The sequence below is a fragment of the Hyla sarda genome, unplaced genomic scaffold (assembly GCF_029499605.1).
Source record: "Hyla sarda isolate aHylSar1 unplaced genomic scaffold, aHylSar1.hap1 scaffold_432, whole genome shotgun sequence".
Classification (NCBI taxonomy): domain Eukaryota; kingdom Metazoa; phylum Chordata; class Amphibia; order Anura; family Hylidae; genus Hyla; species Hyla sarda.
In genome coordinates this window covers 39,784-64,758 of record NW_026610447.1, presented here as the reverse complement: position 1 = coordinate 64,758, position 24,975 = coordinate 39,784, and the positions used below count along the sequence as shown (strand labels likewise).

Genomic DNA, 24,975 nt, shown 5'->3' with positions numbered 1-24,975 from the left:
TGTCTGGCAGCCTCCCTGACAGCAAGCAGTGATAGTGCCCATGAAGGGGACCTTGTTGGGCCCGCCCCTTTCACGGTTATCGCTTCTCGGCCTTTTGGCTAAGATCAAGTGTAGTATCTGTTCTTATCAGTTTAATATCTGATACGTCCCCTATCTGGGGACCATATATTAAATGGATTTTTGAGAACGGGGGCCGATTTCGAAGCTTGCTTCCGTCGCCCTATGCATTGACCCGATATGGCAGTATCTTCGGGTACAGTGCACCACCCCCTTACAGGGTTAAAAAGAAAGATTCCTACTTTCATTGCTACCTGCTTGCTGGCTAGCCAGCTAGCCAGCCCTGTGGGCCTTGCTGCTGCTGCAGCCAAAAAACAAAAGGTGGTGCTGCTGCTGCTTCTGCTGCTTCTGCTTCTGCTTGTGTCTGGCCCCTGTTGGAGCGTCCAGGCACAGGACTTCTGCTGCTGCTGACTAAATGGCCTCCTTAATTGGATCATTTGAGTAGCCAGCACACCTGTGCAGGTAGGGCATGACATGATAGGCAGCTGCCTTGATAGCGGGTGGGTGCTGAATGTTCCTAATTGACAAAATAAGATTAATGCTTATGAAGAAATATAAAATCTCATCCCTTCCCCAATATCGCGCCACACCCCTACCCCTTAATTCCCTGGTTGAACGTGATGGACATATGTCTTTTTTCGACCGTACTAACTATGTAACTATGTAACATAACATGGGGGGGGGGGGGGGGGGGGGTCTCCTGGCTGTTCACACAGGTGTGTCATTGCTGTACATTGACCATGCATTGCTTCTGTGGTATTGCAAAGGCAAAGACAAATGCTTCCAGCCATCCATTGCACTAATGGATTGGTCATCAGCTGGCTGTCTATGTCCCGCATCAATATAGACCAAAGTACAGAGGGTTAGGCTATGCTATTGTGCACCTACCTGATGCATCAGAAGGTGCGAGGCCCTTGCTAAATTCTGTGCACAGACTTTGAGATCTATGCTTTAGACTGTATCTAAACCTGCTCCAACATGGACTGACATTCTGGCCTACTTTCAGCCGATGCGACTTGTCTGTCGCTGAACAGTCGCTTTTTATGTATTCAGCACCTATGTATAATGTTGTAAAAATGCTCTAGAAGCTAAAGTCGCAGAAATGTCACACATATTTGGCCTGCAACTTTCTGTGCGACAAATTCAGACAGGAAAAATCAGTATAAATCCTTAGAAAATTATCCCCCAGTGTCTCCATCTGCTGGCGGTATTGAATAAGCATTGCTGCACTGATGGGGTATGCATTAGACGAAAAAAAAGAAGAAAAAGAAGAATAATACGCCCAGAAAAGAGGCGAAAAGGAGAAAAACGTAAAAAAACGTGAAAAAAAAGTAAGAGGAAGAGAAGGGAAAAAAAGGTGGAAATGGGTTTAAAAGTGATTTCGGCGGAGAAATATATATATATATATATATATATATATATATATATATATATATGCGCACACACACACATAGATATAAACGTATTCTCCGTTGAGATATTGCAGCCGCTGCTGTGTCCAGGCCCAGGAGCCTTAGCACTGTGCTGTGATGTCACTCAATACCACTGACATCACTAGGTGTAAACAACATCTCTCCTTTGCTGTGTATGTGACTATGGAGCTGTTTGGTGATGTCGTCTATTACGGCCTTCATAGAAGCAACAGGAGATTGTTGCATCCATCTTGAACCCTCAGAACTACAGTGCTATGATGTCACTCACTTCCACAGGCCTTGCAGAGTGTAAACAACAACAACCCAGCTTTGTTGTGTATGTAACCAAAGGGATTTGTGATGTCACCTAGAACCTTCACAGCAGCGACAGCTTTATGAGGAGCATCAGCACTGCTCTGCCTGAGCAGAACCATCACCGCCATAGGTTGTCAAATAACCCGGATTTAACCCACACAGGTAAGTCCAATGGGGTGCAGGCATGTCCTCTATGCTTACAGCTTCCCGTGGGTGTTGGTTTGATACCGTTTGGGGACAGCCAAGGAGGCATCTGCAGGCAACAAAGGTAGGTGTGTGCTTGTGTGTGTGTTTCCTATGCAGATCCTAAGCCCAGTGTCACATGCAAGTAGGAGGAGTAAGAAGGGTTCCTGGCAAATCCGGGTTATGGATTGCATTTAAAAAGGCCCCGTGGGAGTGCAATGGGCCCCTGTCTTGCTGCTTAGCAATAATGGTATGGGTTTAGGTTCTGCTGTGTGTACTGGTGGTTGACTGCCCCCCAGCCCAGAGTGTGCATGGAAAATTGTCTGGCAGCCTCCCTGACAGCAAGCAGTGATAGTGCCCATGAAGGGGACCTTGTTGGGCCCGCCCCTTTCACGGTTATCGCTTCTCGGCCTTTTGGCTTCGATCCCGTGCGGTTTACCGGGCGGGTTAGGAGTTGAAGGGGGTGGTGATCGGGGCCCTCTTTGCGGGGGGCCCTGGGTTATTTCGGAGTTGCGATAGTGGGTTTCATCGCCTGCAAAAATGAGTGGAGGAGAGAGGATTCGCGGAATGGAAGACACGGTCAGGATTTTCGTCCCAACGGAACATCGGGGAACGGTTGGCCTGGACCAGATTGTGCTGGAGATTCTACGCAGGCTCCAGTACCTAAAGGTAACAGATGTATTTGCAATGCAAGATTTCCCTAGACAGGGTATTTATGATGTTACATTTGTTAATTCCGAGATTTGTCAGAGGGTCTACAAGGACCTGGAAGGAATGAAGAGAAAGAATGAGCCGGATATTATGAGGAAAGTTAAAGTAGAGCCTTTGTTTCTGAGTACAGAGAAAGTGGTCATCGTACATATGTACAATCCCAAAGTTACAGACTCAATGGTAACAAATTTTCTTTATCGTTATTGTGAAGAAGTGAAGTTTTTTGGAAAACTAAAGAACAGACATGGTTTTTTTAACTGTAAAAGGAAATATGTTGTGAAGTTCAAGAAGGATGAGTCTATGGAGGAGGGAATTAAGAGTATTCCTCAAGTTTTTTCCATTGGAGGAGAGCGTGGTTTTTGTTTTTATGAGGGGCAGCTTCAGTTTTGCCGCAAATGTCAAGCATATGGCCACGTGCAGGACGCATGTCCTGTGAAGGGTGTTGTTTGTAGGAACTGTGGCAAGACTGGGCATGAAACAAGTTTTTGCGTTGAGGAAAAGACTTGTGATATTTGTGGGAGTAATTCCCATTTGGCAAGAGGATGTCACTTATGGTACAAGAGAAGGAGTTATGCTGATGCGGCTGGAAGTAAAGGTGGACAGAGCAATGAACAGGGAATGGGAAGGAGGTCTTTTTCAGAAGCCACAGGTGTGGATGGAGGTGTGGATGGAGGTGTGGATGGAGGTGAAAAATCTAATGTGGAGGGGGAATGTGAAGTCGGGAGGAGCGCAGGTGGTACGATTGTTAAAAATGTTGTTGCTCAAGTGGATGTGATTAAAGAGGCTTTTGTGGAGACAAGTGTGGTGGTTGAACAGGAGTATAAGAAAGTGGTCTCCACAAGTGAAGTAACATGTGCAAAGGGGGTGGAGGTCAAGAAGATTGAAACTGTGTATGGAGATGTGTTTCCTTGTGGAAGCATGAGTGGTGATGTGGAATGTCCAGACCCTGTTGTGGGGGAGGAGGAGGGAATGGAATTCCAAGAAAATGTGCAGTCATCTGAGAAGTCCCTTACACCTGCTCAGAGATTTGTCAGCAGTGATGAGGAGGATGAGGTGGGGGTGGAAAGTAAAAGAAGTAAAAAAGGAAGTTGGACTGGGGATCAAGAGGACCCAGTGGTTGGAAGAGGAGTTGAAATGGACAGGGACTCTGATCCAGGGTCGCCTGATTGTTATGAAAATGTTTTAAGGAAAGTTGAGAGTCAGAGCAGTAATTTTTAACTATGATGGATATTAAAGTTTTGATTTTATTCATTTTAGTTATTATGACTCTTATCTTAACAACCCTTAATGTCAGGAGTATTGGATCAGAAGTAAGAAGAGCTGCTATTTTTGAGGTGTTGGAGAATGTGAGAGCTGATATAATATGTTTACAGGAGTGTGCAATTAAATCTGCACCTTATGCTGATGAGTGGAGGATGGGACAATCTTTTTGGTCAACTAGTACGGATAACAAGAATGAAGGAGTTGGTTTTTTAATCAAAAATAACAATATCAAAGTTTTAAATTGCCAGATTTTAATACCAGGCCGTTGCATGGTTTTAAACTTTGAGTTTTTAGACCAGAGGATTAGAGTTTTTAACGTATATGCCCCAGCAGAGAAGAAAGAGCGGTTGGTTTTTTTAGAGTCCTTGAAGTTTTTTATCCCTGGTCGGGAAAGTACTATAGTGGCTGGTGATTTTAACTGTATCCGTACTGTTAATGACCGTGAGAGTGCTGCTGAAGTCCGAACTGACATTACCTCTAATGCTTTAAATCAATTAGTACAAGACTTACACTATATAGATGCTGGACTGATGATTGACACTGATGATAGATATACATATGTATCGGATAGTGGTCACTGTAAATCCCGGATAGATTATATTTTTGTGTCTGAAGGGATGAAGGTGGCCCGGTGTAATCAGATGATGTCGATTTTCTCAGATCATAAAATTTTATCTGCTGAAATAAGCATCTCAGAGTCCATTGCCTTTGGTAGGGGACTCTGGAAGTTGAATGTGAGTTTACTTGAAGAAGAGGAGGTAATGGCAGGTTTTAAAAATATATTTTTATCCTGTGCTGCTAAACAAGACTGTTTTAAAAATATTTTAGACTGGTGGGATTGGGCTAAAGTGAACTTTGCTGGTTATTTTAAGTCTGTTTGCATTAAGAGAGCACAGGAGAAGAGGCGGAGAGATGAGACTTTAGTTTCACAGTTGGAGACTCTCTTTAAGTTTAAGAACGCTGGTCTAGAGGTGGATGCTGAAATTTGTGAAATTAAGGAAGAGATGAAGACAAGGTTGAAGGAAAGAGGAAGGAATATTGTTTACAGGGCTAAGGTGCAACATTTGGAGGAGAATGAACAATGTAGTCGATATTTTTTTAAAAAGTGTTTTAAGCCAAAGGGGGTCTTTAAGTCAGTTTTAACCTCAAGTGGTGAGGTGGTTGGTAGGGAGATGGAGGAGGAGGTTTGTAAATTTTATGAAACACTTTTTAGTAATGAAAGTAAAGCTGCTATTAATGAAATGGAAGACTACTGTAACATTTTAGAGGATCAAATTCCAGATGAGGAGAAAGTTTTTTTGGTGGAAGATGTTAGTGAAAATGAAATTAGAATGGCGCTGAATGGAATGGCAAAAGGTAAAACCCCTGGTAGTGACGGCCTTCCAGCTGAGTTTTATGTTGTATTTTGGCCTCTTTTAAAAGATGTTTTTACTCGGGTTGTGCAATATGTTTTTAAGTTTGGGATTTTAGCTGATTCAATGAAGAAGGGAATTATCACACTAATACATAAGAAAGGTGACGAACGTGATATAAAAAATTGGAGACCAATTTCATTGTTAAACAGTGACTATAAAATTATTGCTAAAATTGTTGCAAACAGGCTTAGGAATATTATTGGCCATATGGTAGATAATTACCAAGTATGTGCTGTACCCGGGAGAAGAATTACTGATAATTTATTGATTTTAAGGGATGTTATTTATTATTGTAATTTTAATAAGGTGCCTCTTTTTGTCGAGTCAGTGGATTTCGAGAAGGCCTATGATAAAGTCGCACACAAATTTATGTTTATGGCCCTAAAACATATGGGGATCCCAATGAAGTTATTACATGTTATTAAAGGGTTATATAATGGTGTTACTGGACAAGTTTTAATGAATGGCCATGTTGGTCCTGCTTTTAAGATTTTATCAGGGGTTCGGCAGGGTTGCCCACTCTCCCCAATCCTTTTCATCTGTGTAATAGAGGCCTTGTTAAAGAATGTTCAGAAAGACAAATGTGTTAAAGGAGTTTTTATACCTGGCAGTGGTGGGAGTGATCTTAAGGTTTTAAGCTACATGGATGATGTTGTGTTTACATGTACTTCAAAAGCAGATTTGAATAGAGTGAATTTGCATATTCAAATTTTTTGCTGTGTGGCCGGAATGTGTGTAAACTGGGGCAAATGTCATTTGGTGAATTTTGGGAAATGCGAAGATGTGTTGGTGGATGGAGTAGAGATAAAGGAGAATGTGGAAGTTTTAGGGGTCATTTTTGAAAAGAATCTTAAAGGGACAGAGACTTACAACAAGCTGGACAGTAAAATTGAAAAGAAATTGAATTTTTGGAAATTGAGGAGTTTATCCCTTAAAGGGAAAGTACTTGTTATTAAGACTGTGATTTTACCTTTACTTTTATATACTGCGATGGTTTTTCCACCTGGTAAGCTTTGGATGAGGAAGACAACAAGAAGATTTTTTGTTTTCTTTTGGGGATCCAAAATGGAAAAAATGAAAAGAGAGAAGGTAATGAGTACTGTAAAGAATGGTGGATATGACTTTCCAAATATTGATTTGTTTTTAAAGTTACACTATTTTCTTTTAATTTTCAAGACGATCCAGTGCAATAGTAAAACAGCTGATATGTGTAAATATTTAGCAGGATGGTTGTTTTCTAAGTGGGGCTGGTGTGAGAGGGATCTGAGGAAACCAATGGCGCTGATTATACCTACCTTTTATGTGGTTCTTCGGTCTTTCAATGATCAGTTTAATTTGAGCTCCTTGGGGAAACCTGAAAAGAAGAAAATAGAATATGAGTTGAGAAAGAGTGAAAAATTTAATGAAGTACCATTCTGTAATATTGCACAGTCAGTTAAGATTTGGAGCCTTTTTAATTCCTTTGGTTTATCAAATAGACAAAAAGATGTGGTATGGATGTCTTACCATGGTTGCCTCCCAACTCGAGTGTTTTTAAGAGGAAGAGGAATAAGAGTGAGTGAACAGTGTCCAAGAGAGGGTTGTGGAGGTAAAGAAGATATTGTACATTTGTGGTGGGACTGTTTTTATGCCAAGGAAGTTTTTAGGCTTTTAACAAGATTTTTTATTGCACTTATGGGTTTTAATGATTTTACTTTTGAGAAAATTTTTATCGGTCAGAACTTTAACATGAAGAATGATGCACGTGTTACTTGGATAATTTTTTCTGTTTTTAAAGAAGTTTTATGGGACTCCAGGAATTTGCTTGTTTTTAAAAATGTTTCCATTTCTCCAAGTGAATGTAGGAGGTTGTTGCTCGGAAGACTTTTTATTGCATATTTATTAGATAAGAAGAGAATGGGAGAAGACAATGCTGAAAAGATCTGGAAATATACCCAATGGTGGAAACTGTAAGTCTGACCAGTTTATGTTTGGTTTTTTAAAAGTTTTTGTTTTCCTTCAGCTTTTACCTTTTGGTTTTAAGTTCTTGACCCTCGGTTCCCTTTTTTTTGTCTTTCCGCATGATGTTTTTTCAGACATTGTTTTAAGTGACGAGTCCTGGTAGGAGACCTGATGATCGTTCAAACAATAGTCTGTAACTGAGGAAAAAAAAAAAAAAAAAAAAAAAAAAATCTGTTCTTATCAGTTTAATATCTGATACGTCCCCTATCTGGGGACCATATATTAAATGGATTTTTGAGAACGGGGGCCGATTTCGAAGCTTGCTTCCGTCGCCCTATGCATTGACCCGATATGGCAGTATCTTCGGGTACAGTGCACCACCCCCTTACAGGGTTAAAAAGAAAGATTCCTACTTTCATTGCTACCTGCTTGCTGGCTAGCCAGCTAGCCAGCCCTGTGGGCCTTGCTGCTGCTGCAGCCAAAAAACAAAAGGTGGTGCTGCTGCTGCTTCTGCTGCTTCTGCTTCTGCTTGTGTCTGGCCCCTGTTGGAGCGTCCAGGCACAGGACTTCTGCTGCTGCTGACTAAATGGCCTCCTTAATTGGATCATTTGAGTAGCCAGCACACCTGTGCAGGTAGGGCATGACATGATAGGCAGCTGCCTTGATAGCGGGTGGGTGCTGAATGTTCCTAATTGACAAAATAAGATTAATGCTTATGAAGAAATATAAAATCTCATCCCTTCCCCAATATCGCGCCACACCCCTACCCCTTAATTCCCTGGTTGAACGTGATGGACATATGTCTTTTTTCGACCGTACTAACTATGTAACTATGTAACATAACATGGGGGGGGGGGGGTCTCCTGGCTGTTCACACAGGTGTGTCATTGCTGTACATTGACCATGCATTGCTTCTGTGGTATTGCAAAGGCAAAGACAAATGCTTCCAGCCATCCATTGCACTAATGGATTGGTCATCAGCTGGCTGTCTATGTCCCGCATCAATATAGACCAAAGTACAGAGGGTTAGGCTATGCTATTGTGCACCTACCTGATGCATCAGAAGGTGCGAGGCCCTTGCTAAATTCTGTGCACAGACTTTGAGATCTATGCTTTAGACTGTATCTAAACCTGCTCCAACATGGACTGACATTCTGGCCTACTTTCAGCCGATGCGACTTGTCTGTCGCTGAACAGTCGCTTTTTATGTATTCAGCACCTATGTATAATGTTGTAAAAATGCTCTAGAAGCTAAAGTCGCAGAAATGTCACACATATTTGGCCTGCAACTTTCTGTGCGACAAATTCAGACAGGAAAAATCAGTATAAATCCTTAGAAAATTATCCCCCAGTGTCTCCATCTGCTGGCGGTATTGAATAAGCATTGCTGCACTGATGGGGTATGCATTAGACGAAAAAAAAGAAGAAAAAGAAGAATAATACGCCCAGAAAAGAGGCGAAAAGGAGAAAAACGTAAAAAAACGTGAAAAAAAAGTAAGAGGAAGAGAAGGGAAAAAAAGGTGGAAATGGGTTTAAAAGTGATTTCGGCGGAGAATATATATATATATATATATATATATATATATATATATATATATGCGCACACACACACATAGATATAAACGTATTCTCCGTTGAGATATTGCAGCCGCTGCTGTGTCCAGGCCCAGGAGCCTTAGCACTGTGCTGTGATGTCACTCAATACCACTGACATCACTAGGTGTAAACAACATCTCTCCTTTGCTGTGTATGTGACTATGGAGCTGTTTGGTGATGTCGTCTATTACGGCCTTCATAGAAGCAACAGGAGATTGTTGCATCCATCTTGAACCCTCAGAACTACAGTGCTATGATGTCACTCACTTCCACAGGCCTTGCAGAGTGTAAACAACAACAACCCAGCTTTGTTGTGTATGTAACCAAAGGGATTTGTGATGTCACCTAGAACCTTCACAGCAGCGACAGCTTTATGAGGAGCATCAGCACTGCTCTGCCTGAGCAGAACCATCACCGCCATAGGTTGTCAAATAACCCGGATTTAACCCACACAGGTAAGTCCAATGGGGTGCAGGCATGTCCTCTATGCTTACAGCTTCCCGTGGGTGTTGGTTTGATACCGTTTGGGGACAGCCAAGGAGGCATCTGCAGGCAACAAAGGTAGGTGTGTGCTTGTGTGTGTGTTTCCTATGCAGATCCTAAGCCCAGTGTCACATGCAAGTAGGAGGAGTAAGAAGGGTTCCTGGCAAATCCGGGTTATGGATTGCATTTAAAAAGGCCCCGTGGGAGTGCAATGGGCCCCTGTCTTGCTGCTTAGCAATAATGGTATGGGTTTAGGTTCTGCTGTGTGTACTGGTGGTTGACTGCCCCCCAGCCCAGAGTGTGCATGGAAAATTGTCTGGCAGCCTCCCTGACAGCAAGCAGTGATAGTGCCCATGAAGGGGACCTTGTTGGGCCCGCCCCTTTCACGGTTATCGCTTCTCGGCCTTTTGGCTAAGATCAAGTGTAGTATCTGTTCTTATCAGTTTAATATCTGATACGTCCCCTATCTGGGGACCATATATTAAATGGATTTTTGAGAACGGGGGCCGATTTCGAAGCTTGCTTCCGTCGCCCTATGCATTGACCCGATATGGCAGTATCTTCGGGTACAGTGCACCACCCCCTTACAGGGTTAAAAAGAAAGATTCCTACTTTCATTGCTACCTGCTTGCTGGCTAGCCAGCTAGCCAGCCCTGTGGGCCTTGCTGCTGCTGCAGCCAAAAAACAAAAGGTGGTGCTGCTGCTGCTTCTGCTGCTTCTGCTTCTGCTTGTGTCTGGCCCCTGTTGGAGCGTCCAGGCACAGGACTTCTGCTGCTGCTGACTAAATGGCCTCCTTAATTGGATCATTTGAGTAGCCAGCACACCTGTGCAGGTAGGGCATGACATGATAGGCAGCTGCCTTGATAGCGGGTGGGTGCTGAATGTTCCTAATTGACAAAATAAGATTAATGCTTATGAAGAAATATAAAATCTCATCCCTTCCCCAATATCGCGCCACACCCCTACCCCTTAATTCCCTGGTTGAACGTGATGGACATATGTCTTTTTTCGACCGTACTAACTATGTAACTATGTAACATAACATGGGGGGGGGGGGGTCTCCTGGCTGTTCACACAGGTGTGTCATTGCTGTACATTGACCATGCATTGCTTCTGTGGTATTGCAAAGGCAAAGACAAATGCTTCCAGCCATCCATTGCACTAATGGATTGGTCATCAGCTGGCTGTCTATGTCCCGCATCAATATAGACCAAAGTACAGAGGGTTAGGCTATGCTATTGTGCACCTACCTGATGCATCAGAAGGTGCGAGGCCCTTGCTAAATTCTGTGCACAGACTTTGAGATCTATGCTTTAGACTGTATCTAAACCTGCTCCAACATGGACTGACATTCTGGCCTACTTTCAGCCGATGCGACTTGTCTGTCGCTGAACAGTCGCTTTTTATGTATTCAGCACCTATGTATAATGTTGTAAAAATGCTCTAGAAGCTAAAGTCGCAGAAATGTCACACATATTTGGCCTGCAACTTTCTGTGCGACAAATTCAGACAGGAAAAATCAGTATAAATCCTTAGAAAATTATCCCCCAGTGTCTCCATCTGCTGGCGGTATTGAATAAGCATTGCTGCACTGATGGGGTATGCATTAGACGAAAAAAAAGAAGAAAAAGAAGAATAATACGCCCAGAAAAGAGGCGAAAAGGAGAAAAACGTAAAAAAACGTGAAAAAAAAGTAAGAGGAAGAGAAGGGAAAAAAAGGTGGAAATGGGTTTAAAAGTGATTTCGGCGGAGAAATATCTATATATATATATATATATATATATATATATATATATATATATATGCGCACACACACACATAGATATAAACGTATTCTCCGTTGAGATATTGCAGCCGCTGCTGTGTCCAGGCCCAGGAGCCTTAGCACTGTGCTGTGATGTCACTCAATACCACTGACATCACTAGGTGTAAACAACATCTCTCCTTTGCTGTGTATGTGACTATGGAGCTGTTTGGTGATGTCGTCTATTACGGCCTTCATAGAAGCAACAGGAGATTGTTGCATCCATCTTGAACCCTCAGAACTACAGTGCTATGATGTCACTCACTTCCACAGGCCTTGCAGAGTGTAAACAACAACAACCCAGCTTTGTTGTGTATGTAACCAAAGGGATTTGTGATGTCACCTAGAACCTTCACAGCAGCGACAGCTTTATGAGGAGCATCAGCACTGCTCTGCCTGAGCAGAACCATCACCGCCATAGGTTGTCAAATAACCCGGATTTAACCCACACAGGTAAGTCCAATGGGGTGCAGGCATGTCCTCTATGCTTACAGCTTCCCGTGGGTGTTGGTTTGATACCGTTTGGGGACAGCCAAGGAGGCATCTGCAGGCAACAAAGGTAGGTGTGTGCTTGTGTGTGTGTTTCCTATGCAGATCCTAAGCCCAGTGTCACATGCAAGTAGGAGGAGTAAGAAGGGTTCCTGGCAAATCCGGGTTATGGATTGCATTTAAAAAGGCCCCGTGGGAGTGCAATGGGCCCCTGTCTTGCTGCTTAGCAATAATGGTATGGGTTTAGGTTCTGCTGTGTGTACTGGTGGTTGACTGCCCCCCAGCCCAGAGTGTGCATGGAAAATTGTCTGGCAGCCTCCCTGACAGCAAGCAGTGATAGTGCCCATGAAGGGGACCTTGTTGGGCCCGCCCCTTTCACGGTTATCGCTTCTCGGCCTTTTGGCTAAGATCAAGTGTAGTATCTGTTCTTATCAGTTTAATATCTGATACGTCCCCTATCTGGGGACCATATATTAAATGGATTTTTGAGAACGGGGGCCGATTTCGAAGCTTGCTTCCGTCGCCCTATGCATTGACCCGATATGGCAGTATCTTCGGGTACAGTGCACCACCCCCTTACAGGGTTAAAAAGAAAGATTCCTACTTTCATTGCTACCTGCTTGCTGGCTAGCCAGCTAGCCAGCCCTGTGGGCCTTGCTGCTGCTGCAGCCAAAAAACAAAAGGTGGTGCTGCTGCTGCTTCTGCTGCTTCTGCTTCTGCTTGTGTCTGGCCCCTGTTGGAGCGTCCAGGCACAGGACTTCTGCTGCTGCTGACTAAATGGCCTCCTTAATTGGATCATTTGAGTAGCCAGCACACCTGTGCAGGTAGGGCATGACATGATAGGCAGCTGCCTTGATAGCGGGTGGGTGCTGAATGTTCCTAATTGACAAAATAAGATTAATGCTTATGAAGAAATATAAAATCTCATCCCTTCCCCAATATCGCGCCACACCCCTACCCCTTAATTCCCTGGTTGAACGTGATGGACATATGTCTTTTTTCGACCGTACTAACTATGTAACTATGTAACATAACATGGGGGGGGGGGGGGTCTCCTGGCTGTTCACACAGGTGTGTCATTGCTGTACATTGACCATGCATTGCTTCTGTGGTATTGCAAAGGCAAAGACAAATGCTTCCAGCCATCCATTGCACTAATGGATTGGTCATCAGCTGGCTGTCTATGTCCCGCATCAATATAGACCAAAGTACAGAGGGTTAGGCTATGCTATTGTGCACCTACCTGATGCATCAGAAGGTGCGAGGCCCTTGCTAAATTCTGTGCACAGACTTTGAGATCTATGCTTTAGACTGTATCTAAACCTGCTCCAACATGGACTGACATTCTGGCCTACTTTCAGCCGATGCGACTTGTCTGTCGCTGAACAGTCGCTTTTTATGTATTCAGCACCTATGTATAATGTTGTAAAAATGCTCTAGAAGCTAAAGTCGCAGAAATGTCACACATATTTGGCCTGCAACTTTCTGTGCGACAAATTCAGACAGGAAAAATCAGTATAAATCCTTAGAAAATTATCCCCCAGTGTCTCCATCTGCTGGCGGTATTGAATAAGCATTGCTGCACTGATGGGGTATGCATTAGACGAAAAAAAAGAAGAAAAAGAAGAATAATACGCCCAGAAAAGAGGCGAAAAGGAGAAAAACGTAAAAAAACGTGAAAAAAAAGTAAGAGGAAGAGAAGGGAAAAAAAGGTGGAAATGGGTTTAAAAGTGATTTCGGCGGAGAAATATATATATATATATATATATATATATATATATATATATATATGCGCACACACACACATAGATATAAACGTATTCTCCGTTGAGATATTGCAGCCGCTGCTGTGTCCAGGCCCAGGAGCCTTAGCACTGTGCTGTGATGTCACTCAATACCACTGACATCACTAGGTGTAAACAACATCTCTCCTTTGCTGTGTATGTGACTATGGAGCTGTTTGGTGATGTCGTCTATTACGGCCTTCATAGAAGCAACAGGAGATTGTTGCATCCATCTTGAACCCTCAGAACTACAGTGCTATGATGTCACTCACTTCCACAGGCCTTGCAGAGTGTAAACAACAACAACCCAGCTTTGTTGTGTATGTAACCAAAGGGATTTGTGATGTCACCTAGAACCTTCACAGCAGCGACAGCTTTATGAGGAGCATCAGCACTGCTCTGCCTGAGCAGAACCATCACCGCCATAGGTTGTCAAATAACCCGGATTTAACCCACACAGGTAAGTCCAATGGGGTGCAGGCATGTCCTCTATGCTTACAGCTTCCCGTGGGTGTTGGTTTGATACCGTTTGGGGACAGCCAAGGAGGCATCTGCAGGCAACAAAGGTAGGTGTGTGCTTGTGTGTGTGTTTCCTATGCAGATCCTAAGCCCAGTGTCACATGCAAGTAGGAGGAGTAAGAAGGGTTCCTGGCAAATCCGGGTTATGGATTGCATTTAAAAAGGCCCCGTGGGAGTGCAATGGGCCCCTGTCTTGCTGCTTAGCAATAATGGTATGGGTTTAGGTTCTGCTGTGTGTACTGGTGGTTGACTGCCCCCCAGCCCAGAGTGTGCATGGAAAATTGTCTGGCAGCCTCCCTGACAGCAAGCAGTGATAGTGCCCATGAAGGGGACCTTGTTGGGCCCGCCCCTTTCACGGTTATCGCTTCTCGGCCTTTTGGCTAAGATCAAGTGTAGTATCTGTTCTTATCAGTTTAATATCTGATACGTCCCCTATCTGGGGACCATATATTAAATGGATTTTTGAGAACGGGGGCCGATTTCGAAGCTTGCTTCCGTCGCCCTATGCATTGACCCGATATGGCAGTATCTTCGGGTACAGTGCACCACCCCCTTACAGGGTTAAAAAGAAAGATTCCTACTTTCATTGCTACCTGCTTGCTGGCTAGCCAGCTAGCCAGCCCTGTGGGCCTTGCTGCTGCTGCAGCCAAAAAACAAAAGGTGGTGCTGCTGCTGCTTCTGCTGCTTCTGCTTCTGCTTGTGTCTGGCCCCTGTTGGAGCGTCCAGGCACAGGACTTCTGCTGCTGCTGACTAAATGGCCTCCTTAATTGGATCATTTGAGTAGCCAGCACACCTGTGCAGGTAGGGCATGACATGATAGGCAGCTGCCTTGATAGCGGGTGGGTGCTGAATGTTCCTAATTGACAAAATAAGATTAATGCTTATGAAGAAATATAAAATCTCATCCCTTCCCCAATATCGCGCCACACCCCTACCCCTTAATTCCCTGGTTGAACGTGATGGACATATGTCTTTTTTCGACCGTACTAACTATGTAACTATGTAACATAACATGGGGGGGGGGGGGGGGGTCTCCTGGCTGTTCACACAGGTGTGTCATTGCTGTACATTGACCATGCATTGCTTCTGTGGTATTGCAAAGGCAAAGACAAATGCTTCCAGCCATCCATTGCACTAATGGATTGGTCATCAGCTGGCTGTCTATGTCCCGCATCAATATAGACCAAAGTACAGAGGGTTAGGCTATGCTATTGTGCACCTACCTGATGCATCAGAAGGTGCGAGGCCCTTGCTAAATTCTGTGCACAGACTTTGAGATCTATGCTTTAGACTGTATCTAAACCTGCTCCAACATGGACTGACATTCTGGCCTACTTTCAGCCGATGCGACTTGTCTGTCGCTGAACAGTCGCTTTTTATGTATTCAGCACCTATGTATAATGTTGTAAAAATGCTCTAGAAGCTAAAGTCGCAGAAATGTCACACATATTTGGCCTGCAACTTTCTGTGCGACAAATTCAGACAGGAAAAATCAGTATAAATCCTTAGAAAATTATCCCCCAGTGTCTCCATCTGCTGGCGGTATTGAATAAGCATTGCTGCACTGATGGGGTATGCATTAGACGAAAAAAAAGAAGAAAAAGAAGAATAATACGCCCAGAAAAGAGGCGAAAAGGAGAAAAACGTAAAAAAACGTGAAAAAAAAGTAAGAGGAAGAGAAGGGAAAAAAAGGTGGAAATGGGTTTAAAAGTGATTTCGGCGGAGAAATATATATATATATATATATATATATATATATATATATATATATATATGCGCACACACACACATAGATATAAACGTATTCTCCGTTGAGATATTGCAGCCGCTGCTGTGTCCAGGCCCAGGAGCCTTAGCACTGTGCTGTGATGTCACTCAATACCACTGACATCACTAGGTGTAAACAACATCTCTCCTTTGCTGTGTATGTGACTATGGAGCTGTTTGGTGATGTCGTCTATTACGGCCTTCATAGAAGCAACAGGAGATTGTTGCATCCATCTTGAACCCTCAGAACTACAGTGCTATGATGTCACTCACTTCCACAGGCCTTGCAGAGTGTAAACAACAACAACCCAGCTTTGTTGTGTATGTAATCAAAGGGATTTGTGATGTCACCTAGAACCTTCACAGCAGCGACAGCTTTATGAGGAGCATCAGCACTGCTCTGCCTGAGCAGAACCATCACCGCCATAGGTTGTCAAATAACCCGGATTTAACCCACACAGGTAAGTCCAATGGGGTGCAGGCATGTCCTCTATGCTTACAGCTTCCCGTGGGTGTTGGTTTGATACCGTTTGGGGACAGCCAAGGAGGCATCTGCAGGCAACAAAGGTAGGTGTGTGCTTGTGTGTGTGTTTCCTATGCAGATCCTAAGCCCAGTGTCACATGCAAGTAGGAGGAGTAAGAAGGGTTCCTGGCAAATCCGGGTTATGGATTGCATTTAAAAAGGCCCCGTGGGAGTGCAATGGGCCCCTGTCTTGCTGCTTAGCAATAATGGTATGGGTTTAGGTTCTGCTGTGTGTACTGGTGGTTGACTGCCCCCCAGCCCAGAGTGTGCATGGAAAATTGTCTGGCAGCCTCCCTGACAGCAAGCAGTGATAGTGCCCATGAAGGGGACCTTGTTGGGCCCGCCCCTTTCACGGTTATCGCTTCTCGGCCTTTTGGCTAAGATCAAGTGTAGTATCTGTTCTTATCAGTTTAATATCTGATACGTCCCCTATCTGGGGACCATATATTAAATGGATTTTTGAGAACGGGGGCCGATTTCGAAGCTTGCTTCCGTCGCCCTATGCATTGACCCGATATGGCAGTATCTTCGGGTACAGTGCACCACCCCCTTACAGGGTTAAAAAGAAAGATTCCTACTTTCATTGCTACCTGCTTGCTGGCTAGCCAGCTAGCCAGCCCTGTGGGCCTTGCTGCTGCTGCAGCCAAAAAACAAAAGGTGGTGCTGCTGCTGCTTCTGCTGCTTCTGCTTCTGCTTGTGTCTGGCCCCTGTTGGAGCGTCCAGGCACAGGACTTCTGCTGCTGCTGACTAAATGGCCTCCTTAATTGGATCATTTGAGTAGCCAGCACACCTGTGCAGGTAGGGCATGACATGATAGGCAGCTGCCTTGATAGCGGGTGGGTGCTGAATGTTCCTAATTGACAAAATAAGATTAATGCTTATGAAGAAATATAAAATCTCATCCCTTCCCCAATATCGCGCCACACCCCTACCCCTTAATTCCCTGGTTGAACGTGATGGACATATGTCTTTTTTCGACCGTACTAACTATGTAACTATGTAACATAACATGGGGGGGGGGTCTCCTGGCTGTTCACACAGGTGTGTCATTGCTGTACATTGACCATGCATTGCTTCTGTGGTATTGCAAAGGCAAAGACAAATGCTTCCAGCCATCCATTGCACTAATGGATTGGTCATCAGCTGGCTGTCTATGTCCCGCATCAATATAGACCAAAGTACAGAGGGTTAGGCTATGCTATTGTGCACCTACCTGATGCATCAGAAGGTGCGAGGCCCTTGCTAAATTCTGTGCACAGACTTTGAGATCTATGCTTTAGACTGTATCTAAACCTGCTCCAACATGGACTGACATTCTGGCCTACTTTCAGCCGATGCGACTTGTCTGTCGCTGAACAGTCGCTTTTTATGTATTCAGCACCTATGTATAATGTTGTAAAAATGCTCTAGAAGCTAAAGTCGCAGAAATGTCACACATATTTGGCCTGCAACTTTCTGTGCGACAAATTCAGACAGGAAAAATCAGTATAAATCCTTAGAAAATTATCCCCCAGTGTCTCCATCTGCTGGCGGTATTGAATAAGCATTGCTGCACTGATGGGGTATGCATTAGACGAAAAAAAAGAAGAAAAAGAAGAATAATACGCCCAGAAAAGAGGCGAAAAGGAGAAAAACGTAAAAAAACGTGAAAAAAAAGTAAGAGGAAGAGAAGGGAAAAAAAGGTGGAAATGGGTTTAAAAGTGATTTCGGCGGAGAAATATCTATATATATATATATATATATATATATATATATATATATATATGCGCACACACACACATAGATATAAACGTATTCTCCGTTGAGATATTGCAGCCGCTGCTGTGTCCAGGCCCAGGAGCCTTAGCACTGTGCTGTGATGTCACTCAATACCACTGACATCACTAGGTGTAAACAACATCTCTCCTTTGCTGTGTATGTGACTATGGAGCTGTTTGGTGATGTCGTCTATTACGGCCTTCATAGAAGCAACAGGAGATTGTTGCATCCATCTTGAACCCTCAGAACTACAGTGCTATGATGTCACTCACTTCCACAGGCCTTGCAGAGTGTAAACAACAACAACCCAGCTTTGTTGTGTATGTAACCAAAGGGATTTGTGATGTCACCTAGAACCTTCACAGCAGCGACAGCTTTATGAGGAGCATCAGCACTGCTCTGCCTGAGCAGAACCATCACCGCCATAGGTTGTCAAATAACCCGGATTTAACCCACACAGGTAAGTCCAATGGGGTGCAGGCATGTCCTCTATGCTTACAGCTTCCCGTGGGTGTTGGTTTGATACCGTTTGGGGACAGCCAAGGAGGCATCTGCAGGCAACAAAGGTAGGTGTGTGCTTGTGTGTGTGTTTCCTATGCAGATCCTAAGCCCAGTGTCACATGCAAGTAGGAGGAGTAAGAAGGGTTCCTGGCAAATCCGGGTTATGGATTGCATTTAAAAAGGCCCCGTGGGAGTGCAATGGGCCCCTGTCTTGCTGCTTAGCAATAATGGTATGGGTTTAGGTTCTGCTGTGTGTACTGGTGGTTGACTGCCCCCCAGCCCAGAGTGTGCATGGAAAATTGTCTGGCAGCCTCCCTGACAGCAAGCAGTGATAGTGCCCATGAAGGGGACCTTGTTGGGCCCGCCCCTTTCACGGTTATCGCTTCTCGGCCTTTTGGCTAAGATCAAGTGTAGTATCTGTTCTTATCAGTTTAATATCTGATACGTCCCCTATCTGGGGACCATATATTAAATGGATTTTTGAGAACGGGGGCCGATTTTGAAGCTTGCTTCCGTCGCCCTATGCATTGACCCGATATGGCAGTATCTTCGGGTACAGTGCACCACCCCCTTACAGGGTTAAAAAGAAAGATTCCTACTTTCATTGCTACCTGCTTGCTGGCTAGCCAGCTAGCCAGCCCTGTGGGCCTTGCTGCTGCTGCAGCCAAAAAACAAAAGGTGGTGCTGCTGCTGCTTCTGCTTGTGTCTGGCCCCTGTTGGAGCGTCCAGGCACAGGACTTCTGCTGCTGCTGACTAAATGGCCTCCTTAATTGGATCATTTGAGTAGCCAGCACACCTGTGCAGGTAGGGCATGACATGATAGGCAGCTGCCTTGATAGCGGGTGGGTGCTGAATGTTCCTAATTGACAAAATAAGATTAATGCTTATGAAGAAATATAAAATCTCATCCCTTCCCCAATATCGCGCCACACCCCTACCCCTTAATTCCCTGGTTGAACGTGATGGACATATGTCTTTTTTCGACCGTACTAACTATGTAACTATGTAACATAACATGGGGGGGGGGGGGGGGGGTCTCCTGGCTGTTCACACAGGTGTGTCATTGCTGTACATTGACCATGCATTGCTTCTGTGGTATTGCAAAGGCAAAGACAAATGCTTCCAGCCATCCATTGCACTAATGGATTGGTCATCAGCTGGCTGTCTATGTCCCGCATCAATATAGACCAAAGTACAGAGGGTTAGGCTATGCTATTGTGCACCTACCTGATGCATCAGAAGGTGCGAGGCCCTTGCTAAATTCTGTGCACAGACTTTGAGATCTATGCTTTAGACTGTATCTAAACCTGCTCCAACATGGACTGACATTCTGGCCTACTTTCAGCCGATGCGACTTGTCTGTCGCTGAACAGTCGCTTTTTATGTATTCAGCACCTATGTATAATGTTGTAAAAATGCTCTAGAAGCTAAAGTCGCAGAAATGTCACACATATTTGGCCTGCAACTTTCTGTGCGACAAATTCAGACAGGAAAAATCAGTATAAATCCTTAGAAAATTATCCCCCAGTGTCTCCATCTGCTGGCGGTATTGAATAAGCATTGCTGCACTGATGGGGTATGCATTAGACGAAAAAAAAGAAGAAAAAGAAGAATAATACGCCCAGAAAAGAGGCGAAAAGGAGAAAAACGTAAAAAAACGTGAAAAAAAAGTAAGAGGAAGAGAAGGGAAAAAAAGGTGGAAATGGGTTTAAAAGTGATTTCGGCGGAGAAATATCTATATATATATATATATATATATATATATATATATATATATATATATATGCGCACACACACACATAGATATAAACGTATTCTCCGTTGAGATATTGCAGCCGCTGCTGTGTCCAGGCCCAGGAGCCTTAGCACTGTGCTGTGATGTCACTCAATACCACTGACATCACTAGGTGTAAACAACATCTCTCCTTTGCTGTGTATGTGACTATGGAGCTGTTTGGTGATGTCGTCTATTACGGCCTTCATAGAAGCAACAGGAGATTGTTGCATCCATCTTGAACCCTCAGAACTACAGTGCTATGATGTCACTCACTTCCACAGGCCTTGCAGAGTGTAAACAACAACAACCCAGCTTTGTTGTGTATGTAACCAAAGGGATTTGTGATGTCACCTAGAACCTTCACAGCAGCGACAGCTTTATGAGGAGCATCAGCACTGCTCTGCCTGAGCAGAACCATCACCGCCATAGGTTGTCAAATAACCCGGATTTAACCCACACAGGTAAGTCCAATGGGGTGCAGGCATGTCCTCTATGCTTACAGCTTCCCGTGGGTGTTGGTTTGATACCGTTTGGGGACAGCCAAGGAGGCATCTGCAGGCAACAAAGGTAGGTGTGTGCTTGTGTGTGTGTTTCCTATGCAGATCCTAAGCCCAGTGTCACATGCAAGTAGGAGGAGTAAGAAGGGTTCCTGGCAAATCCGGGTTATGGATTGCATTTAAAAAGGCCCCGTGGGAGTGCAATGGGCCCCTGTCTTGCTGCTTAGCAATAATGGTATGGGTTTAGGTTCTGCTGTGTGTACTGGTGGTTGACTGCCCCCCAGCCCAGAGTGTGCATGGAAAATTGTCTGGCAACCTCCCTGACAGCAAGCAGTGATAGTGCCCATGAAGGGGACCTTGTTGGGCCCGCCCCTTTCACGGTTATCGCTTCTCGGCCTTTTGGCTAAGATCAAGTGTAGTATCTGTTCTTATCAGTTTAATATCTGATACGTCCCCTATCTGGGGACCATATATTAAATGGATTTTTGAGAACGGGGGCCGATTTCGAAGCTTGCTTCCGTCGCCCTATGCATTGACCCGATATGGCAGTATCTTCGGGTACAGTGCACCACCCCCTTACAGGGTTAAAAAGAAAGATTCCTACTTTCATTGCTACCTGCTTGCTGGCTAGCCAGCTAGCCAGCCCTGTGGGCCTTGCTGCTGCTGCAGCCAAAAAACAAAAGGTGGTGCTGCTGCTGCTTCTGCTGCTTCTGCTTCTGCTTGTGTCTGGCCCCTGTTGGAGCGTCCAGGCACAGGACTTCTGCTGCTGCTGACTAAATGGCCTCCTTAATTGGATCATTTGAGTAGCCAGCACACCTGTGCAGGTAGGGCATGACATGATAGGCAGCTGCCTTGATAGCGGGTGGGTGCTGAATGTTCCTAATTGACAAAATAAGATTAATGCTTATGAAGAAATATAAAATCTCATCCCTTCCCCAATATCGCGCCACACCCCTACCCCTTAATTCCCTGGTTGAACGTGATGGACATATGTCTTTTTTCGACCGTACTAACTATGTAACTATGTAACATAACATGGGGGGGGGGGGGGGGTCTCCTGGCTGTTCACACAGGTGTGTCATTGCTGTACATTGACCATGCATTGCTTCTGTGGTATTGCAAAGGCAAAGACAAATGCTTCCAGCCATCCATTGCACTAATGGATTGGTCATCAGCTGGCTGTCTATGTCCCGCATCAATATAGACCAAAGTACAGAGGGTTAGGCTATGCTATTGTGCACCTACCTGATGCATCAGAAGGTGCGAGGCCCTTGCTAAATTCTGTGCACAGACTTTGAGATCTATGCTTTAGACTGTATCTAAACCTGCTCCAACATGGACTGACATTCTGGCCTACTTTCAGCCGATGCGACTTGTCTGTCGCTGAACAGTCGCTTTTTATGTATTCAGCACCTATGTATAATGTTGTAAAAATGCTCTAGAAGCTAAAGTCGCAGAAATGTCACACATATTTGGCCTGCAACTTTCTGTGCGACAAATTCAGACAGGAAAAATCAGTATAAATCCTTAGAAAATTATCCCCCAGTGTCTCCATCTGCTGGCGGTATTGAATAAGCATTGCTGCACTGATGGGGTATGCATTAGACGAAAAAAAAGAAGAAAAAGAAGAATAATACGCCCAGAAAAGAGGCGAAAAGGAGAAAAACGTAAAAAAACGTGAAAAAAAAGTAAGAGGAAGAGAAGGGAAAAAAAGGTGGAAATGGGTTTAAAAGTGATTTCGGCGGAGAAATATATATATATATATATATATATATATATATATATATATATATATGCGCACACACACACATAGATATAAACGTATTCTCCGTTGAGATATTGCAGCCGCTGCTGTGTCCAGGCCCAGGAGCCTTAGCACTGTGCTGTGATGTCACTCAATACCACTGACATCACTAGGTGTAAACAACATCTCTCCTTTGCTGTGTATGTGACTATGGAGCTGTTTGGTGATGTCGTCTATTACGGCCTTCATAGAAGCAACAGGAGATTGTTGCATCCATCTTGAACCCTCAGAACTACAGTGCTATGATGTCACTCACTTCCACAGGCCTTGCAGAGTGTAAACAACAACAACCCAGCTTTGTTGTGTATGTAACCAAAGGGATTTGTGATGTCACCTAGAACCTTCACAGCAGCGACAGCTTTATGAGGAGCATCAGCACTGCTCTGCCTGAGCAGAACCATCACCGCCATAGGTTGTCAAATAACCCGGATTTAACCCACACAGGTAAGTCCAATGGGGTGCAGGCATGTCCTCTATGCTTACAGCTTCCCGTGGGTGTTGGTTTGATACCGTTTGGGGACAGCCAAGGAGGCATCTGCAGGCAACAAAGGTAGGTGTGTGCTTGTGTGTGTGTTTCCTATGCAGATCCTAAGCCCAGTGTCACATGCAAGTAGGAGGAGTAAGAAGGGTTCCTGGCAAATCCGGGTTATGGATTGCATTTAAAAAGGCCCCGTGGGAGTGCAATGGGCCCCTGTCTTGCTGCTTAGCAATAATGGTATGGGTTTAGGTTCTGCTGTTACTGGTGGTTGACTGCCCCCCAGCCCAGAGTGTGCATGGAAAATTGTCTGGCAGCCTCCCTGACAGCAAGCAGTGATAGTGCCCATGAAGGGGACCTTGTTGGGCCCGCCCCTTTCACGGTTATCGCTTCTCGGCCTTTTGGCTAAGATCAAGTGTAGTATCTGTTCTTATCAGTTTAATATCTGATACGTCCCCTATCTGGGGACCATATATTAAATGGATTTTTGAGAACGGGGGCCGATTTCGAAGCTTGCTTCCGTCGCCCTATGCATTGACCCGATATGGCAGTATCTTCGGGTACAGTGCACCACCCCCTTACAGGGTTAAAAAGAAAGATTCCTACTTTCATTGCTACCTGCTTGCTGGCTAGCCAGCTAGCCAGCCCTGTGGGCCTTGCTGCTGCTGCAGCCAAAAAACAAAAGGTGGTGCTGCTGCTGCTTCTGCTGCTTCTGCTTCTGCTTCTGCTTGTGTCTGGCCCCTGTTGGAGCGTCCAGGCACAGGACTTCTGCTGCTGCTGACTAAATGGCCTCCTTAATTGGATCATTTGAGTAGCCAGCACACCTGTGCAGGTAGGGCATGACATGATAGGCAGCTGCCTTGATAGCGGGTGGGTGCTGAATGTTCCTAATTGACAAAATAAGATTAATGCTTATGAAGAAATATAAAATCTCATCCCTTCCCCAATATCGCGCCACACCCCTACCCCTTAATTCCCTGGTTGAACGTGATGGACATATGTCTTTTTTCGACCGTACTAACTATGTAACTATGTAACATAACATGGGGGGGGGGGGGGGGGGGGTCTCCTGGCTGTTCACACAGGTGTGTCATTGCTGTACATTGACCATGCATTGCTTCTGTGGTATTGCAAAGGCAAAGACAAATGCTTCCAGCCATCCATTGCACTAATGGATTGGTCATCAGCTGGCTGTCTATGTCCCGCATCAATATAGACCAAAGTACAGAGGGTTAGGCTATGCTATTGTGCACCTACCTGATGCATCAGAAGGTGCGAGGCCCTTGCTAAATTCTGTGCACAGACTTTGAGATCTATGCTTTAGACTGTATCTAAACCTGCTCCAACATGGACTGACATTCTGGCCTACTTTCAGCCGATGCGACTTGTCTGTCGCTGAACAGTCGCTTTTTATGTATTCAGCACCTATGTATAATGTTGTAAAAATGCTCTAGAAGCTAAAGTCGCAGAAATGTCACACATATTTGGCCTGCAACTTTCTGTGCGACAAATTCAGACAGGAAAAATCAGTATAAATCCTTAGAAAATTATCCCCCAGTGTCTCCATCTGCTGGCGGTATTGAATAAGCATTGCTGCACTGATGGGGTATGCATTAGACGAAAAAAAAGAAGAAAAAGAAGAATAATACGCCCAGAAAAGAGGCGAAAAGGAGAAAAACGTAAAAAAACGTGAAAAAAAAGTAAGAGGAAGAGAAGGGAAAAAAAGGTGGAAATGGGTTTAAAAGTGATTTCGGCGGAGAAATATATATATATATATATATATATATATATATATATATATATATATGCGCACACACACACATAGATATAAACGTATTCTCCGTTGAGATATTGCAGCCGCTGCTGTGTCCAGGCCCAGGAGCCTTAGCACTGTGCTGTGA

General features: G+C 44.5%; 9 non-coding genes across 9 annotated transcripts; all 9 read left to right on the top strand.

Moving 5' to 3' along the window:
* The first annotated feature begins 78 nt into the window (after window positions 1-78).
* LOC130334397 (U2 spliceosomal RNA) lies at window positions 79-269 on the top strand. The gene has a single exon (XR_008876209.1). It is a non-coding gene; the product is annotated as a U2 spliceosomal RNA (small nuclear RNA).
* Window positions 270-7,483: 7,214 nt separating this feature from the next.
* Window positions 7,484-7,680, top strand: LOC130334377 (U2 spliceosomal RNA). The gene has a single exon (XR_008876196.1). It is a non-coding gene; the product is annotated as a U2 spliceosomal RNA (small nuclear RNA).
* A 2,087-nt stretch (window positions 7,681-9,767) lies between these two features.
* On the top strand, window positions 9,768-9,958 carry LOC130334396 (U2 spliceosomal RNA). The gene has a single exon (XR_008876208.1). It is a non-coding gene; the product is annotated as a U2 spliceosomal RNA (small nuclear RNA).
* A 2,094-nt stretch (window positions 9,959-12,052) lies between these two features.
* Window positions 12,053-12,243, top strand: LOC130334395 (U2 spliceosomal RNA). The gene has a single exon (XR_008876207.1). It is a non-coding gene; the product is annotated as a U2 spliceosomal RNA (small nuclear RNA).
* A 2,089-nt stretch (window positions 12,244-14,332) lies between these two features.
* Window positions 14,333-14,523, top strand: LOC130334393 (U2 spliceosomal RNA). Its single transcript, XR_008876206.1, has one exon. It is a non-coding gene; the product is annotated as a U2 spliceosomal RNA (small nuclear RNA).
* A 2,096-nt stretch (window positions 14,524-16,619) lies between these two features.
* LOC130334392 (U2 spliceosomal RNA) lies at window positions 16,620-16,810 on the top strand. The gene has a single exon (XR_008876205.1). It is a non-coding gene; the product is annotated as a U2 spliceosomal RNA (small nuclear RNA).
* A 2,089-nt stretch (window positions 16,811-18,899) lies between these two features.
* On the top strand, window positions 18,900-19,090 carry LOC130334391 (U2 spliceosomal RNA). Its single transcript, XR_008876204.1, has one exon. It is a non-coding gene; the product is annotated as a U2 spliceosomal RNA (small nuclear RNA).
* Window positions 19,091-21,178: 2,088 nt separating this feature from the next.
* Window positions 21,179-21,369, top strand: LOC130334390 (U2 spliceosomal RNA). The gene has a single exon (XR_008876203.1). It is a non-coding gene; the product is annotated as a U2 spliceosomal RNA (small nuclear RNA).
* Window positions 21,370-23,459: 2,090 nt separating this feature from the next.
* Window positions 23,460-23,650, top strand: LOC130334389 (U2 spliceosomal RNA). The gene has a single exon (XR_008876202.1). It is a non-coding gene; the product is annotated as a U2 spliceosomal RNA (small nuclear RNA).
* The last annotated feature ends 1,325 nt before the right edge of the window (window positions 23,651-24,975 follow it).